At 52.5% G+C, this 18,466-nt stretch overlaps 1 protein-coding gene across 4 annotated transcripts in view; it reads left to right on the top strand.

The window, feature by feature from the left end:
* The first annotated feature begins 695 nt into the window (after nucleotides 1–695).
* ASAP1 (ArfGAP with SH3 domain, ankyrin repeat and PH domain 1) overlaps nucleotides 696–18,466 on the top strand; it is a 357,813-nt gene continuing 340,042 nt past the window's right edge. For 2 of the 4 annotated variants that reach the window (XM_049092733.1, XM_049092730.1), the window contains exon 1: nucleotides 697–884. The gene's annotated coding sequence lies outside the window, so the exon portion shown is untranslated. Of the gene's footprint in view, nucleotides 885–7,981; nucleotides 8,056–18,466 lie in introns of all 4 variants that reach the window. The other 2 variants (XM_049092731.1, XM_049092734.1) reach the window with 2 other exon arrangements.

Below are 18,466 nucleotides of genomic sequence, written 5' to 3'. Positions count from 1 at the left end.
TGGTTAATAATCCTCGGTGTGAGCATTTACAAAAAGTGCCAGGTCCCGTCTGAACATCTGATTTCCAAATCAAACCTGGGAGAGGGTAGTATTACCAGCTCACTTCACGGTTGAGGACACGGAGGCCCAGAGGAGTTAGGTGACTTACCTAAGGGAACACAGCCAGGAAAACAAAACAAAACCAAAAAAAAAAAAAAAAAAAAAAGGCAAAAACCAGATTCTCACCGGCCTCAGGGTCTGACATCCAGTTTACTGTCCCTACTCTCCTGATAGAGAACATCCCTGCCCCCTGCCCTTGGACGCAAATGAAATTAGCAAAGGGGGAGCTCTGAAAGGGGGGGGCAGCCAGGTAAAGTGTTGCAAACAGGGGCAGGGACGGCAGGGAGGTGGCAAGCCGGGTCTCCGCGGGCCCGGGAAGGGCAGGGACCCTCCTGGATCGGGGCGCAGGTGGGGGGCCCGCCAAGGCCAAGGTTCCGACTGAGCACCTCCCGGCCCCTGCACCTCCGTGCGCGCAGCAGGCGGGGGCGCGCAGCAGGCGGGCGGGAGGACACCCCCACCCCCACCCCCCCACCCCCACCCCCACCCCGCCCCGGGCCGGCGGGCCAAGGGTTAAGCGAGGCGGGAGCCCCCGGCGCGGGCCGGGAATGCTTAGTCAGGATTCCGATTTCCTGTCGAAGTGCTGGGATTTCCTGCGGCCCGAGCGCCCGCGCCGCCGCGGCCTCCTCCCCCGGCACATGGTCGCCCGCCCCTTCCTGCGCCGCGCTCGGCTCCCGCGCCTCCCGGCCGCCGCCGCCCTCCGTCCGCAGGGCCGCCCGCGCCCGCCCGGGGCTGCGGCGCGCGCCAGCCATGGAATGATGCCCACGGCCCGCCCGGTCCCGGTCCCGGTGAGTCGGGCTCGTCCGCGCCCCGCAGGCGGCGGGCTGGGGCTGCGCGCTGCGCCCCCGGCGGTGCGCCCCGGGCGCGGGGAGGGCGCGGGAGGGCGCGGGGAGGGCGCGGGCTGCAGGGGGGCGCCCTCCCGGGAGGCTCCGGGGCCCCGCGGCGCCCGGCTTTGTCTCTCGGGGCGAAGGAGGAAAGTTCCCCGCGTTCCTGGGAAGGCGGCCCGGGCCCCCCTCCCCATCCATCCCCCTCCCCATCCATCCCCATCCCCATCCCCATCCCCATCCCCATCCCCACCACCACCCCGGCCCCGCAGGCCCCAGGCCCCTGGGCTTTTTTAAAGCAAGGGAGACGAAACGAAGCGGGGGGAGTGGGGGGCTTGGGAGGCTTGGGGGGCTGGAGATTCGCAGCCGGGGGGCTCGGGGATGGCTGGCGGGAACCCCGGAAAGGGCTTGTGTGTTTCCCGCGCGTAGCATTTGGGGACCTGCTGCATTTTCGGAGGCGCGACGTGAAGTTTGAAAAGAATAAAAGAAACTCGCCGGCGTGTCTGGGATCCTGCGGTTTTCCTACAATCCCGGGAGTTTTTCTGGGGCGTTCCTAGAGCGGGCTCCTCACTTAGAGGATTGATTCATTCCGGGAGCGCAGGGGTGGGGGGTGGATGGATGGACGGATGGACGGATGGATGGATGGACGGACGGACGGATGGATGGATGGAAACCCTCCCGTGGTCTGCAGCGTGTTCTCCGCCGTTTCCCTGCGCGCATCTGAAAGAAAGAGCAAGAACTTTGTTCCACTTCTTGCGTAGATTTCGGTCAGGTTGTCTGGGCAGGACGCTGGGTTCTGGGATGACAGCGGGGCCAGGGCCGCTGAGCAGTGTTGGGCTGGTGAGACACCATTGGTTTTGAGACCTGTTTTCTCTCTGCTGAACCCTGCACCCCAAGGCCTTTTCTGGTTTGTGATGGGAGGTCTGTCGACTGTTCAGCCAAAAGATGGAGGTTTTTTGGAAAACAGCAAATCCGCACGGTTTAGAAAGAGAAAGGGTTTCCCTTAACGACTGTTTCAGCCCCGTGTTGTCAGGCATGTCAGGCACTTGCCCCAGGTGGCCTGGGCGGCCTTCGGACTCCCAGTCCAGTGCTCCCTTCGCTGTGGCAGTTTCTGGTCTGAGAGCCATGAGACATTTGGGAATATGTCTTATTTGCATTATAACCGTTGTTGTTTTACTCCTTCCCTTGTTCTGTCCTATTACTGCTGCTGTTTTTGAGATGTGTGGCTATCTCAAACTCTGTATTTTGAGAGTGAGTTAAAAAAAAAAATCCCTAGCCCCGTACTGTTCAGCCACCAAATGGAGTTGAAACCTAAAATGGGTGGCTTATTACATAGGGAATTACTTTTCTCTATCCCATTCTTTTGTGAAAAATAGCAAGTCCTAAGTCCAAAAAAAAGGGTGGTATCCTAGCACGAAATATACCCGCATGATGTTCCCTGGACTTGATTCTCAGCCCTCCGGTATCTGGTGAGCTAAGCAGCCCGTCTATTTTTCTACTTAGGAGAGCTCCGAGTGGCTGGTTTTTCATTTTTAGTATGTGATAATGTCGGAGAGAAAGGACTTGTTCGCAGGCTTGCCATTTGGTGAAGGAAATTGAAATTCTCTCCACCTCTCACCAGCCACAGGGAGCCAGATTTTCAAAATCAGTCAGAGACTTGCAGGCCCCAAAACGAATGTGTGCATCCAAATGGGGCCCTCCCTCGCCTCTGGTGAGGACCCACCTCCCAGCTGGCATCTCCCGGCTGCACCCACTGGGCTGACGTCTAAAGGGAAAAGGAGATTCACGTTACCTGGAATAGTGTTGTTACTGAATTTTCCCTGCCGGTTCTCACTTGGGGTTTTGACTGGGTCCTGCTACCCCGTTCTCATTTTTCCCTCTCTTGTTTCCTCACCGTTCTCTCCCAGTCGCTATACTTGGCATGGGCCGAAAAGAAGTCTTTTCTGTAGGATGCCCAAGTGATCCCCATGTAAAGCAGTGGTGATAAGGACAGCTAACAAGTATTGAGCACTTGCTCGATGCCCTAGGCGTGTCACCTGCCAAGAAGTCCCAAGGAGGAGAGGGAACTCCTTTGGGAGCCTTGCCCAGAAAGGATGCCACTTTTCAGATTCATCTGGAATTGACTCATTCTTTCATTCATCCAGTCCCCGTTTGCTAAGTGGCTCCCCCGTGGGAGGTGCCAGTCCTGCAAAGATGAATAGGACCCTGTGTTCAAGGCCTTCTGTTTCCAGCCTCATCCTTTGGTGTCAGCTTCACACTTGCTCTTTTGGTTAGTCAGTTCAGCAAGCTTGTATTTGAGCACCTGCTCTGTGCTAGCACCCGATAAAAGTCCTGAGGATACTGCGCAGCCGAGCAAGATAGGCCCGGCCCCGCCCTCATGGAGCTTGCATTCTGGTGGAGGGGCTAGGCCAAACAAAGCAGCTCAGATGAAAGATTGTGATTCTTGTTTTCAAAATCATGACCAAAGCCAAGTGGGGTGGGGGTGGAAATGGGAGTGGTCCAAGTTTTGCTAGGGAAAGGCCTCTCTGAGACTGAAGACTTGAGAAGAAACTGGGCAGAGAGTTTGCAGGGAAAGAGCATTCCAGGCAGAGGGATCAGAATGCGCATGAAAGAGCTGAATGTGTTCCTGGGAGGAAGGGGAGTCCGGGGTGCTGGTAGTGGTGGAGGGTTGGGGGGCAGAGTGTAAAGGAGCAATGGGGAAAACAGCACAAGGTGAGGTTTCAGAGAGAGGCAGGTTCTTAGCCATGCTGGGGAGGTGTCGTTCCCCCCTCCCCCCTCAAGTACAGAGGGATGTAGGACTGATCTTTGGCTCCAGTGTGGGATCTGATTGACATTTTTAAGAGGTCACTTTCGCTGCTTTATGAAGAGTTGATCACAGATGGCAGAGTGGAAAGCACCAAGGCCAGCTAGGCAGTTAGGGGGCCATTGCACAAATCCAGAAAAGCTGGTGGTGGCTTAGACCAGTGGAGGCAGAGGGAAGTAAGTAGTGCATGTGATCTGGTTAGAACCCGGAGATAGAACTGATGAGATTTGGTGAGGGATTATTATTATTATTATTATTATTATTATTTTGGTGATGGATTAAATAGGGGTGAGGGTGGGGAGGGACTTGAGGATGACCCCTGGGTTCTGGCATGAACAGCTGGGTGTCCTTTGGGAAGACGGGGAAGAAGAAAGGGGGCATACGTTCCGGAGAAAATCAGGCTCCGTGTTGGCCGTGCTGAGCAGGAGATGTCTAGGAGGCATCCAGGTGGAGACTAAGGGCAGACAGGAGGGCGTGTGGCTTCGGACCTCAGAGGATGCCTCTAGACCAGAGACCCTGACGTGGAAATTGTCAGGCTGCAGCTGAGCCACCCAAGTGCTTGCCAGCACACGCCCTACTGTTTCATTTCTCCAAGGGTCTGCTTATGTTCTTCCTCATGCCTGGGATGTTCTTCCTCTCTCTCAGCCTAACTCCTACTCATCTTTGAAAAAAATACTCGTGTCTTTATCTCCTTGAGGACACCCCCAGATCCCCCCAGCCCCCAGATCCCCCCCAGCCACCAGATCCCTATGTTTACTCTCATGGTAGTATTTAACTAAGTTACTTTTTATAGTATCTTATGTTTAAGAAAAACTCAGTGCAGGCCCTCTCACATGGTAAGTGCTCAACAAATGCTAGCTGCTATTATTATTATTATTGGGAGTGATGGAGAGGCATATAAATACAAAGTACGTTAAATTGGATAAATATAATGATAAATGGCGTATTAGTCTCCTCTTCCTGCTGTAATGACCACAAACTTAGTAGATTAAACAACACAGATTTATTGTCTTAACAGTGCTGGAGGTCCGAAGTCTGAAACGCATCTCCTTGGGCCAAAATTAGCGTGGTGGCAGGGCCCTGTTCTTTCTGGAACCTCTAGGAAAGCTTCCCTCCAGAGGGAACAGGGAAGATTCAAGAAGAGGAGGCCCCAGGGAAAGAACTGGTTTCCTTGCCTTTTCCAGCTTCTAGAAGCTTCCTACATACGTTGGCCTTTGGTCTCCTTCCTCTATCTTCAAAGCTGGCAGTGTTGGTCTGAGTCCTCATGCTACCATCTTTCTGGTTCTCTCTTCTGGCTCCCTGTTCCACTTTTAAGGAGGCTTTTGAGTATATCGGGCCACCGGTAGAATCCAGAATACTCTCCCTATTTTAAGGTCCAGTCATTAGCAACCTTAATCCCATCTTCCCTCTTAATTCCCTATTGCCACATACCCCATGTAAGCTAATATATTTGCACCTCCTGGGGATTAGGATATAGACATCTTTGGGGGCTGGTAAGGGAAGGTATTATGGGAGCCCTGGGGTCAGGCTCCATTCCCATCTTCACTGTCCTCTCAACTATTTATTATTTCATGCAAGCTTGCCTCCTTGCCCAGCTTTCCATGAAAATTGAGGATTCATGTCACTGTGCTCTCTTTGGGCTGTAGGCCAAACTGTTCACTTTCAATCCAGGGACACTAATTCTTCTCACCCTGCCTTATGGATAATTTAAATCCAACTTCTTGGGGTGCCTGGGTGGCTCAGTTGGTGAAGCATCCAACCCTTGATTTTGGCTCAGGTCATGGTCCTGGGGTCCTGGGATTGTGCCCTGCATCAGGCTCCCTGCTCACTGGGGAGCCTGCTTCTCCCTCTCTGCCCTGCTCATGCTCATGCTCTCTCTCTCTCACACTCTTTCTCTCTCTCTTTCAAATAAATAAATCTTTTAAAAAAGGAAAAGGAAGGAAGGGGCTGAGGGCCGTGAAGGGTTGATACTCTGAGTACGCGGTGGTGGATTTTGCGGCACAATGTGAATCCTAGCACTGTGTGTATCTTTTATGCAGCTGAAACCTCCAGTTCCAGAGCCACAGCTAGTGTCCCCAGCCTCAGCCAGCCCTGTTCCCAAAGCAGGCCACAAGAGCACCCAGGAGATAGCATGTGGTTCCATCAGGACACATCCATTTGAACCGCTAGGGGAAAAAGTAACTGGAGGCCTGGCCTGGTGGTTGGTGTGCGTCAGGTGGCCCCATCTTCTGAGAGTGAGGCAAGCACACCACGATGGGTTGACTGGAGCCACATCGCAGTCAGGGAGTAATTGAGGCCAGATTTCTCACATCCTCTTGGTTATTTGGAGAAAATGGGCTCCTGTCCCGGATGCTCCCCAGAAACAAACGGCTTCCCCCAGACCTTCAGTGTTTCAGAGAGCCACATGACCCCTGCTGGCCACTGGCGTGCTGGGATGCTCGGCGGCCGAGGTTGCCGACTGCCTGAGCTTCCCCTGCCAGGAGCGTCAGTCCCCATCCTTGGAAATGCCACAAACTAACTCATCTTGTAATATTTTTGGCATTTCCTCTTCCTTTACGGCTCTAAGTCAGGAAATGCGAAAGGCACCGAGTTAGAAAAACAGAAGGGTGATAGAGCAGTGTCTTGGGATCCCTCCACCACCGGAGTCTGGTGACACTTGGGACAAAGAAGCGTGCATGCCCGTCCTCACTTCCCCATCCTCACTTCCCCCAGATGCGCCCAGGGCCCACGCTGGGTGCAGATCCTCCTCCTCCGTGGGCAGAGCAGGAAGGAGGGAGCCGAGACAGCGCCTGCTGTGGCTTCTGGGGAATGGCTTGCATTTCCCTCATCAAAACCAAGTGTGATGAGCGCTGGGTCTTATGCTATATGTTGGCAAATTGTACTCCAATAAAAAAAATAAAACTTCAAAAAAAAAAAAAGAAAAAGAAACCAAGTGTGAGTTTCCCCAGCTGGACTTGTGCCTCTGTGAGACTCCACCTGTGTGCAGCACCACTGTGTGCCTGTGTTGTCACTATGTACGGAAATAATTATCTTTGCCAGCAGAAAGGTGGAAAGAGGGCTCTAGTCAGAACCCATGACACATGCAACTTGTCCTCAAACCGCTCAGAAAAAAATGCCAGATATTGTAAAAATTAGTACGAGTGACGGGGAAGAGAAGGAGAAAGCTCATAGAGTGGAATGTTAACTATAGGTAAGCTGCTCCGTGGAGGGCTAATGGGGGCTCTTGGCACTATTCTCAATCTTGCAATTATTTCCAAGCACAGAAGTTTTTGCAGATGGGAGAAAAAAAAGAGTGCTCGACCATTCCTTTGTGATTGTGACCTTGACAGATCGAGGGTAGCTCCAAAGCACAGTCAGTGGACAGGAAACCCGAGGACGCCAAGGCCTGCCTCTGACCCTGCCTTTCCTTCTGCTCTCGCACTTTCTCTACCCAACTGAGATAATGTCGGAAAAGCATCCTTTGCAGGGATTCCATAAACAGGAGCGTCACGACAGCCAGCTCGTGTGGAAGCGTGTTTGTTCACATGGTTGCCGCTCCCTCAGATTGAGCGCCTCAACCCCTCCATCCTGGCACCACCAGCAATGGCAGGTGGTGACCAGGGAGCCTGAGTCAAGTGTCTTGGCTTTAGTTATTCAGCAACGTTGCCACATTTGTTGAATTTCTTCATCATTGAGCTTTTATTTTTAACGGCTTTATGTTTTACTTTTAGAAACTCTCGTTGGTTCTCTTTCAGATCATCCTGGCCCTTAGTCCTTTTGTCTTTTTCTTTCATTAGGGTTTCTCTTCCTTACTTCATACCTTTGTTTTAAATGTACTGACATTCTTTTTCGAGTTGACCTATTACATTCATTCTAAGGGAACCAGTTTGCATTTCCTGGATCTTCTGGTTTGGAGGGGGCATGGTGGTTCATGTTCTTGAGGCTCACCTCTCCTGGATAGCACAGGTGTCTCTGCAGAGTGGTTTTATGCTTCAGTAGAGGCTCCAAGGTTTTCCTGGATTCCAGACAAGTGGTAGCTTTAGGGCCTGAGATGTTTAACACCAGACTGGAGGTGGAGGTTTGGGCTCTACGCCCATAATTAGGGCTTTAACATTTGCACAGGAGCTTTCTCCCCCACTCAGACCCTGAGGTAGACACAAGCTCCTTTGCCATTTCTCTGCACTGGAAAGGGGAATGGTTCAGGCTTTCAGAGGAGGCTGGGGTCCCTGTGGGGGTCCTAGCTTTGTAGAGGGGTCTCAGCTCTCCTTTCATTCTGTAGATGCCAAGCAGAGACCGGCCGGCTTATCGTCAGTCTTCTTTTTCAGACTAGGAAGGAAGAACATTTACAAGAAGGTAAGAATGGCCATTTTGAGAAAAGAAAACCAGAATCCCCATATGAGACCAGTAGCAACAAAGAGATTTAATTCAGATGAGGAAGTCCTCACTGAGCACTGCCTGTGGGTTTGCCTTGGCAAGTTGGGGCTGGGTCTTAAGATGCCCGTCCCTCCTTGTAACCCGCAGCACAGAGCAGATAGCAAGCAGTTAGGAAGAATGGGAGGGAGCAAGAAAGGAAATTAGGTGGCTGCAGAAGGCAAATGACCAATGCAGAAGACAGAATAAGATCGTGAAAAGTAGTGCTGAATAGTGACTCAGAGTTCCGAGTTCTAGTCCAAGGACAGATATTGACTATTAGGGGACCTTTACGAGCGCCACTCCCCTCTCGGAATCACACTTTCTCACCCGCATAAAGGCAGTAGCTCCTGGCCCGGTTATAGTGGGAGCAAGAGTTGGGAGGTGGGGGCTTTGGAGGGTGAAGCCTTTTTCTTGTCTTCAAGGCCTGTGGGGCAGTGTATCCTCCAAGGCCACCTTGCTTTGGAGACTCCCTCCGGGGACCCCTGGGTGGCTCAGTGGTTGAGCATCTCCCTTTGGGTCAGGGTGTGATCCTGGGTCCTGGGATCGAGTCTTGCATCAGGCTCCCCGGGAGGAGCCTGCTTCTCCCTCTGCCTGTGTCTCTGCCTCTCTCTCTCTCTGTCTCTCATGAAAAAATAAATAAAATCTTTGAAAAAAACAAAAAAAACCAGAGACTCCAGCTGGCCTGACAACCACTACGGGCACTGGTTTTTCTGGGGAAGGGTAGCAAGCATTTTAAGTCCTCAAACCTTGTTCTCAAACTAAGGGGTGGTTCTTTGTTGTATAGTCAGTAGTTGGACATTTGGGTGCTGAGCTGACACGTATCTCGTGCGATGTCCTTCCCCTAGAAGCTCCCCCAGGGACCCTACAAATGAGGGCCCAGGTGCCCCTGAGAAAAGCAGGATGAATCTGTGCATTGTGTTGCCCTCATGACCTTTGACCCCCTGTTCTCTGAAGCTGCTCCTCTGGATGGTGGAACTCATGATCTCTCTGGTGTCTGTCCTTTGGCCACGTCCCTCTTTCCTGCCTGAAGTGTTGGTGGGTGGAGGATAGAGGCATTTGTCATGATGCAATGTGAAAACCACTGGGCTTAGAATCAATAAGAAGAGCTAATATTTATTGTGCATTAACACACCTCAAGTACTATTCTAAGCAGTTTAACTATATAAGCTCATTTAATCCTCATATTAACCCGATAAAATGGCACTGATTTTTTTTGTTGGGGGTGAGCACTGTTTTTAATCCCCATTTTATATGCAAGGAAACAGGTACACGGGCCCTAACTTCTATAAGGTCTTATAGCTCATGGGTAATAGGACTTGAAGCAAAAGGATCTATGTTCGGTGCCCACACTCTTGACCATGATGCAATATTGCCTCTGAAGACTTGAATTTGAATTTCACGCTCCAATTCCTCGCGTGGCCTTGGGAGAGTCTGCCCTTTAGCCTTTCAGAGCTTTTACGTTCCTCTTCTGTAAATTTTTGAAAAGCTTGCAGGTCTTAAAAATGGTGTTAAAATTAAGCAATACTCATAGAAAGTGGCTTTAGTGCTTGACGTGTCATGGATACTAAACAAAAGAGAGTGGGTTCTCAGTGGGATAAGAGTTCTAATTTACGCGATCAATCGAGGGAGGACACATGAAGGAACTAATTCCTTTTAAAGAGTCTTGTCTTCAGAGCACAACTTTTCCTGCACATCCCGCCCTGTGCTGAAGCACTGAGGGCAGAAGGTTAGAAAATCAAAGCTCACGTGCTAGAATTTCTCCTAGTTGGTTAGGAGAGGACCATATAATTGTGTTTATAATTTTGGACCATGTCTGTGCACACCATAGGAAAGTTACAGAGAAATAGCCCCGAGCATCAGAAAGGAAAGACGATGGTCATCCCGGTGGAGGTGGCCACATAAAACTCTGGGGAAGAGGTGCTGTCTGAGCTCACTCGTCCAGGATGAGCAGGAGTTCAGTGAATGGAGAGTCAGGAAGGGTATTCAAGGCTGAGACTCGCCAGACTGAAGTCCTTGTGGTAGGAAGGTGCCGGTTATATTTTGGGAGGTCTAAGGAAAACATCTGTTCGAGGAGAGAGGTAAAAGTTGGTTAAAGTAGAGCAGCTTCGGGGGGTTCTCTCCGGAATGCAATCGTCTCTGTCCGCCCTCCTGTCACAGAACTCCTGATCTAGAAAAACCAACTGCAGTGTTGTTTATAGACCTTCCTTTAATAGCCTTTTGCAAATTTCCTCTCCTAGGACAGTTACTTCCTCGGACCTAAAATAGAATCGTAGAAGGGTGGAGATGTGGGGTATTTGCAGACTACACTCCCTTTTAAAGGTATACTTGGAGGGGAGTGGGTGAGAAGGTGTAGCAGACACTGTTGGTTGCTTATCCAGCACCCTTTGCCTTTCCTTGCTCCCAGAACATTAATCTTTGGAAATTTACCCTCTAGGGGCTTAAGGGAGGTCAGTCCCAGCCCCAGGGGTGAACCACTGTGGTCCTGCCTGCCTTGGTAGTGATTTGCTTAGGTATGGGCATCAGACACAGCTCTGGCTATGAAATAAGAAGAGAAATTTCTGGGGTTGGGGGGATAGAGAAAGATTTTTCTCCATCTTAAAAGGACACATTTAGGAAGACATAACCTCTCCTGCGATGGGATATGGTGGGGTTAGCATGTGATACCTGGAGTGGTGGCAGCCGTTTTGGGACCATGAGGGGCCTTGCTTAGGGAGACCATGTTGATCATGTTCAGAACAGAAGGATGGAAGGAACAAGACAGTTCCCAGTCCTTCCTGTGGTGATTCGCTCTCTTATTCTTTGGGCACCTATTATATTTGTAACCCACTCCTCTCTCCCTCCCCACCTCTCGTTCTTTATTGAGTGCCTGCGAGTAGCCGGCGGTAGTGTTGCACACTGATATCATCGTTCATGAGTGGATGGCAGGCACGCACAGAGACTTGTGAGCCAGTGTGTTACATGTGGTCATGCGGGGACACAAGGCATCAATCACTAGGTGCTTTTGAAGAGGTGCCTGACCCCGCCTTGCAGGGAGGGGGCAGAGAGGCCTTGCTAAAGAGTGTAATCCTTGAGCTGAATATTAAATAATGGATGGTTAGCTAGGAAAGAGCGAAAGGAAAGGAAGGAAATTCTAGGTGTAGGGAACCAACGAAGCAAAGATGTGATGGTAGAGACAACCTGGGTTGTACCGGGATCTAACTAACCCCGCGTGCCAGGAACCTGATGTTTGAGGTGGGATGTATTAAGGCTGGAAGAAGAGGCAGGAAGAGCCATGTCCAGAAGCTTAGACTTCACCCTGAGACCACGGAGAAGCCTTTGGAGGTTTAAGGCAGGGGAGTCTTGTGACACCGTCCTTTAGAAAGACGACTCTGGCTGCGTCGCATCAAGGGGACTAGGTGTGTCGGGCAAGGACTGGAAGCCGGGAGGACCGTTGTGGATGCCCCTGGAGGAGTGTGGGAGCAAGCCCAGGATATGGAGGGGAAGGTGCATCGGCAGTAAGATGGGCTGGATGCGGGGCCCGGGGTGGAGGGGTTGCCGTTGACAACACTGAGCTTTCTGTCTCATTTGCCAGGCTGAGTCACATCTGTGTCGCAAGCCTGCAACCTCCTCCGGCTCCCGGTCCCCGCAGTCTGCTCATCCCCTGGCGTGCTCGGTCCGGGCTGCATGGGAGACGGAGGAGGAGGAAGCAAGGTTGCTCCCTCTTCCTTATCTTCTCCTCCCACAGCTCAGCTATTCAGTTCCTGTTTGAGGGGCTCGGGAAGTGGAGCCGTGACGTGGGCTTCCTGGTGGTCCTGCTTCCGAGGTTGGAGCCCCACCACCCTTCTTTGTCGCTGGTCTCCCCAAGCAGCCCGATTCTGGACAAGCCCATCCCAGCCCCTTCTGTGTGCGCCCGGCACGCCTGCCTGGGGCCCGGCTCCTGTGCCATCCCTCCTGGATCATCTGGCTGGCTCCTAGCTCACTGTCCCCCCAAGCTGATGCCAGAAGGATCTGGGGTCCCCCTCCTGGTGCCCGGGTGGGTCACGTTGGGGAAGAAAGCTGCTTAGGCCTGCCCTGGCTCTCTTATTCGCTGAGTGCCCTTGGGACAAGCCACTCACCTTGCTGAGCCTCTGTTTGGCCACCTGTGAAATGGGCATGTGCTGCCTTGCTGAGTGGCAGGTGAGGGAGAGAAGGTATTACAGCGCCTGCCTGAACATGCACACACGCACTGAATTTCTCTCGCCCCTATGGTCTTTTATATATATATATATATATATATATATATATATATATATATATATATATATATATATAAAGATTTTATTTATTTATTCACGAGAGACAGAGAGAGAGAGAGGCAGGGACATAGGCAGAGGGAGAAGCAGGCTCCTTGCAGGGAGTCCGATGCGGGACTCGATCCTGGGACTCCAGGATCATGACCTGAGCCAAAGGCAGATGCTCAACCACTGAGCCCCCAAGTGCCCCTCTTGCCCCTATGGCCTTATTCACCTCGGGGAGTCCTGAGTCCTCACCCCACAATGGACCAGGTGCTCCTCACTCGTGTTTGATGAATTATTCCTTTATTCCCTTTCAATTCAGGCTTTGATGGCCTCTTTTTCAATAAGTTTGAGCAACTCTCTCCAGGCCTGTAAGGGCCAGAGGAGTGGGGGCCTGAGACTCCAGGGGGTTCGTGTGGAGGAGGAAGGGGAAGTAGACTTGGGTGCAGGCTTCCTGACCCCACGCCCTGAGCCTGAGTCCTTGCATTGGCCACTCTGTGACTTCCAGGGCCGTCAGAAGCTGCATCCTGGGGCGGGTTGCCAGGGTTCAGGAATGTGTCATCCTGTAAAGGGGTGAGGCCGTCCATGCAGCTCTTCTAGACAGCGACAAATAGAAGAGTTTGCAGAAGCAGGGCTGCATGAGTTAATTAAGGATGTGCGTGTTTTTCCACAAGAATCTTAATGGGCGTGAGGTGGTATACGTGTGGGGTATTCCCACCTGGGAAGAAGCTGGGAATCGGTTGGGGTAAATTGAGTTCAGTGATGATATTTTAAGCTTCTGGTTTGAAGATAGTCACAGTGCTGAGCATTTGCAGAGAGGGATCGTGTTGGAGCTGAAACAGAAAGGCTGCAGAGGGTAATCACCTCATCAGAAGCAAAGCTCCTGTGGTGTAGACGATGGGTAAGAGTTTGGGTCCTGGCCTTGGGATGAGTCCTGCCTGACTCAGCCTTTTCCTGGCTGACTTTGGAACTTGCTCACCTTGGGCAGATGGTGAGAATAGGACTTCATCTCCCGGGTTGTGGGGGGAACCTCTGTGCAGTAGCACGTGGAGAGCACACGTCAACCACCAGTGCAAATATGCTCTGACCTGATGATGAAGATGGTGCCCAGAGGTTGAGTTGTATTCTCCAGAAGAGACAGGTGGAGTCCTAGTGGACTCCCCAGGACTTCAGAATGTGACCTTATTTAAAAATAAGGTCTCAGGACACCTGGGTGGCTCAGTGGCGGAGCGTCTGCCTTTGGCTTAGGTGGTGATCCCGGGGTCCTGGGATCGAGTTCCACATCGGGCTCCCCACAGGGACCCTGCTTCTCCCTCTGCCTGTGTCTCTGCCTCTCTCTCTGTGTTTCTCATAAAGAAATAAGTAAAATCTTAGAAGATCTCTATAGAGGTGATCAAGTTAAAATGAGGTCATTAGGGGGCGTCTTAGTCCAGTGTGACTGGTGTCCTTATAAAGAGGGGAACTTGGGACGCGGAGACAGACAGGCATGCGCACAGAGAAGCCAAGGAGGGGACCCAGGGGCGGCTGCCGAGCGACTGGAGGGAGGGATGCATCTGGAAGCCGACGAGCGCCAAGGGCTGCTGCCAACCACGGAGGAGGAGGCAAAGCAGGATTCTCCCGGAGGCCGCAGGAGCAGCGCGGCCCTGTGGACGCCTTGACTCCGGGGTCCTGGGGTCCGGAGCTGTGAGGCAGGGGGTTCCTGTTGGTTTTAGCCCCTCGTTGTTGGGGCTCCGCAGTGGCAGCCCCAGAAATCCCGGGCTGCCCAGAGTGACGGCGGCACGGGTCTGCTGCTGGGCTGCTGGCATTCACTCAGCGAACGCTGGCGGGACGTAGCTTCGCTTGCATGGCCCAGCCGCGCCTCCACATGGCACTTGCAGAGGACTTTCTTTTTTTTTAAAGATTCTTTTTTATTTTTAAAATATTGTTTATTTATTCATGAGAGACACACAGAGAGAGGCAGAGGGAGAAGCAGGCTCCACGCAGGGATCCCGGGACTCCAGGATCACACCCTGGGCCAAAGGCAGGAGCCCAACTGCTAAGCCACCCAGGTGTCCCCAGAGGACTTCCCTGATGTGACCCTGCGAACGAACAGGAGGCTAGAAGTCGGGGCTCCCAGCCTGGGGGCCGAGAGGCACACGAGAGAGCAGCTCCTCTGGAGGCGACGTGACGTTACATCTGCCGTGTGACCGTAGGGAGACGGGGCGCGGGGGGCCCTGGCCGGCGGCCACAGCCAGTGAGCGCGAGGGATCGGAGGAGGGTTCCGTGGGTGCGGTGGGGAGCAAAGGGTGCTCCCCGGGGACTCAGGGAGATGAAGCACCTGAGCGAGGAAGAGTGAGCTGGGACCGGATCGGAGCAGAGGTGGGCCCTAATCCTGCTCTGGGGAGTGAGGCTTGTGTCTCTGTACTTTAGGAGCCCCCCCTCCTGCGGGGCTTGGCTGTTCCGCCTTCGTCCCCCACCTGTGTGGTGCCCCGAGAGCAAATTCAAACGGGAGGGACAAACCCTGAGCTTAAAGCAGGGAAAGAGTGGGGCGTCTGGGGGGCTCAGTCGGCGAAGCATCTGCCTTCGGCTCAGGTCGTGATCCCGGGGTCCTGGGATCGAGCCCCGCCTCGGTCTCCCCGCCCAGCAGGGCACCTGTTTCTCCCTCTCCCTCTGCCTGCTGCTCCCCCTGCTTGTGCTCCCTCTCTCTCTCTGTCAAATAAAATCTTAAAAAAAAAAAAAAAGTAAAAGCTTGAGTTGTTCTGGGTTGTAGAGACCATTCTGTGGTAGAAAGAGGGAGACCATGGGCACGAGAGTCCAGGGTGAGAATGCCGCCTCTGCCCCTGCTTTGAGAGCCCCCTCTCTGCTCGCTCTGCTGACACCCACTGCGGAGTGGAGATGAAAATGAGATCGTGTAGGACGAGTTTGTGGCACCTGCGAAGCCCCAAATAATAAAAGTTGGCTCTTGTCCACTCAACCCTATGTACGCATGGAACTCTGGCAAAGGGCTTCGTGCTGCTTATATATTTTTTAAAGATTTATTTATTTATTTGTGATAGACATAGAGAGAGAGAGAGAGAGAGAGAGAGAGAGAGAGAGGCAGAGACACAGGAAGAGGGAGAAGCAGGCTTCATGCAGGGAGCCCGATGTGGGACTCGATCCCGGGACTCCAGGATCGTGCCCTGGGCCAAAGGCAGGCGCCAAACCGCTGAGCTACCCAGGGATCCCCTCGTGCTGCTTATAAAAGTCAGTAATCAGAGGTGGGAAGAGAGAGGTGGCATCTGCACAGGTCTGTCCTTCATGGGAGCAGACTCACCATCAGAAAGGTGGAGAGTGGGGTCCCTGGGAGGAAGGGGTGAGATGCGGGGTCTCCAGAAGGCGCCGATAATGCTCCCTGGCAGGAATGATACTCCTGTCCTCCTCGCTCTCCAATTACTCAGAATATTGCAGAAAAGCCGGTAGAAGATTCTTAGCCTCCTGTGTCTTAAAAATAGCCCCTGGCAGCCCGGGGGGAGGGGGGGGGGGGGGGCTGCTCAGCGGTTTAGCGCCACCTTCAGCCCAAGGCCTGATCCTGGAGACCCAGGATCAAGTCCCACATCAGGCTCCCTACATGGAGCCTGCTTCTCCCTCTGCCTGTGTCTCTGCCTCTCTCTCTCTCTCTGTGTCTCTCATGAATAAATAAAATCTTTAAAAAAAAAAAAAGCCCCTGGGCTCTGAGGGGCCAAGCTGTTTTCCCCATGACCCCTTCTGCTGAAGTGCCCCTTCCCCACGCACCCCTCCTCTGCCCCTCTGCCCGGTGATGACTTGGAGACATCCTCCTCCCAGCCACTCTGGCTACAAACCTTGTTCTTTATTCCACGCTGTTTATTTGAGCTTCCACTGCACACTGGCATTTTGCTGGGGGCTGTGCAACATCAGGGAACACGGCACGGAAAAATCCCCGTCCTCATGGAGCTAATGTTCCAAGGGGGGAGACAGCAGACAGACATCAAATGTATGGATATGAGATGGTGAAAAGTGCTTCTGGGGAAAAATTCACTGCAAAGGAGACTGGGGAGTTCTGAGGGGGTGTGCTATGTCAAACGGAGTGTTCAAGGAAGCTCTCCCTGAAAAGGTGACATTTGAACAAAGACCCAAAGCAGCCGAGGGAGTGAGCATGTGGCAATCTGGGGCAAAATGTATCCTAGGTAGTGGGCATAGCCAGTGCAAAGGTCCTGGGGTGGATGTGGAACCATGTTCAGGGAACCTCAAGGAGGCCAGTGTGGCGTGGAGTCATTGAGGAGGCAGTTGTTGATGAGAGGAAAAGGTGATGGCATGGGTGGAGGCATGACCTTGTTGGGCGTCCTGGGGACTTTTGCTTTTATACTAAGTGAAGAAGGAAGCTCTTTGAGGGTTTTAAGCAGAGGAAGAGTGATAGGATCTTGGCTTACTTTATTTTTTAACCAGGATTCTGCTGTCTGCTGTTCTGGAGAGTGGGTTGGAGGGGGCAAGAGTAGAAGAGAGGTGGTTGGGAGCCTGTAGGACTAATATAGGCAGAAGGGGAAGGTGGCCTGGACCAGTGGTGGGGATGGCACAGCTCTGGATTTGTGGATCCCCACCCCTCAACTCATCTGAACCGTCACCAAGCCGTCCCAGGGAGAAGGGGAGAACTTTGTAAGTACTACACACTAGGTCCACTAACTAGGTTGAGCTCCTTAGGGACAGGGATGCACCCCCTTTCCGGGTGTCGCTGGCACCTACCCAGTGCCTGACATACACGGTAGCCGTTTCTAAGCTTTATTATGTAGATAATGGACCTGTCATTCCCGATGCCCAAGATAGGATTTGGAGCCCTCTCTGGTGCCCCCAGCATCCCTCTGTGCTTACCTTTATCGAAACATCTGTCACACCAGTCTGTCCCTGTCCCTTCCCCCTGCTGGTCTCGGAGCTCCGGGAGCCAGTGCATTTTGTCCACTACAGTCAATGGTGCACAACCAGGTGCCTGCCACTCCTCCTGGAGTCCCTTTGACACCTGCCGAGAGCCGAGTGTGACAGCCAGTGTGGGTTCTGATCCCAGCATGTCACTGGGAGGATTAAATTGTTCAAAAGCCTCAAGCCTGCAAGGTGGCTCTGGGCCTTCTATCAGGAAGGATGAGTGCAGAGAGGTGGGGAGACGCCGTCTGGGTCGGCGTGCTGTAGGGCCCTTGGCCGGTGGCGTGGTCTCCAGGGCCTGTCTACACGGGGGAGGCGCGTGGGTACCTGAATCAGGAGACTGGGGAGCCTGGTGGCCAATGAACTGGGGAGCCTGGTGGCCTCCTGGGTTGGGAGACCCAGACTGATTGGGGCAGTGTACCCAGAAGTTCGTGTTGGCCAGGTTCTGCTTATGTAGACCAGAGAATGGATGGGCCACGGTCCCATGTGGGAACCCTGTGCACCACTCCCATTTCCCAGCTCAGCCCAGCATTGTTTTTTGTTTTTTATCCTCAAGGCCTTTTATACTTTTTCAATTAATTTTTAAATTATTTTTCTGTAACACCTTTATTGAGGTATAATTCATATACCATGTCATTCATCCAGAGTGCAGAAGGCAGTGGTTTTTAGTATAGCCCTAGAGTTGTGTATCCCTCAGTACAATTTTAGAACATTTTTAAAAAAGATTTATTTATTTATTTGAGAGAGTAGAGCAAGCAAGAGAGCACAAGTAGGGGAGGTGGGGGAGAGAGAGAAGCAGGTTCCCCGCAGAGCAGGGGGCCCGATGTGGGGCTCAATCCCAGGACCCTGGGATCATGACCTGAGCCAAAGACAGAAGCTTAACCGACTGAGCCACCCAGGCGTCCCAGCTTTAGAACATTTTCATCACACTATCCATACTCCCCATTAGCTATCACTTATCCTTTCCCCCAATTCCTCACCCCCAGCCATAGGCAAACTCTAATCTACATTATGCACATTTCTACACCTCCCTGCTGGATAGAAAGATAATAGGAGCTCATAACAAAATCCAGGAAGAACAGGAAAAAGTAGAACTGAAGATGGTGATCTCCAGCCTCCCAGGAATGACCACTATGCAGAGACTCGCAGCTACCTGGTTTCTACAGACTGACAAAATCTTATGCAAGTACTTTAATAATCTGATTTATTTT

The sequence above is a fragment of the Canis lupus genome, chromosome 13, assembly GCF_003254725.2.
Source record: "Canis lupus dingo isolate Sandy chromosome 13, ASM325472v2, whole genome shotgun sequence".
In the NCBI taxonomy this organism is placed as follows: domain Eukaryota; kingdom Metazoa; phylum Chordata; class Mammalia; order Carnivora; family Canidae; genus Canis; species Canis lupus.
This window is presented reverse-complemented; position numbering and strand designations above follow the sequence as displayed.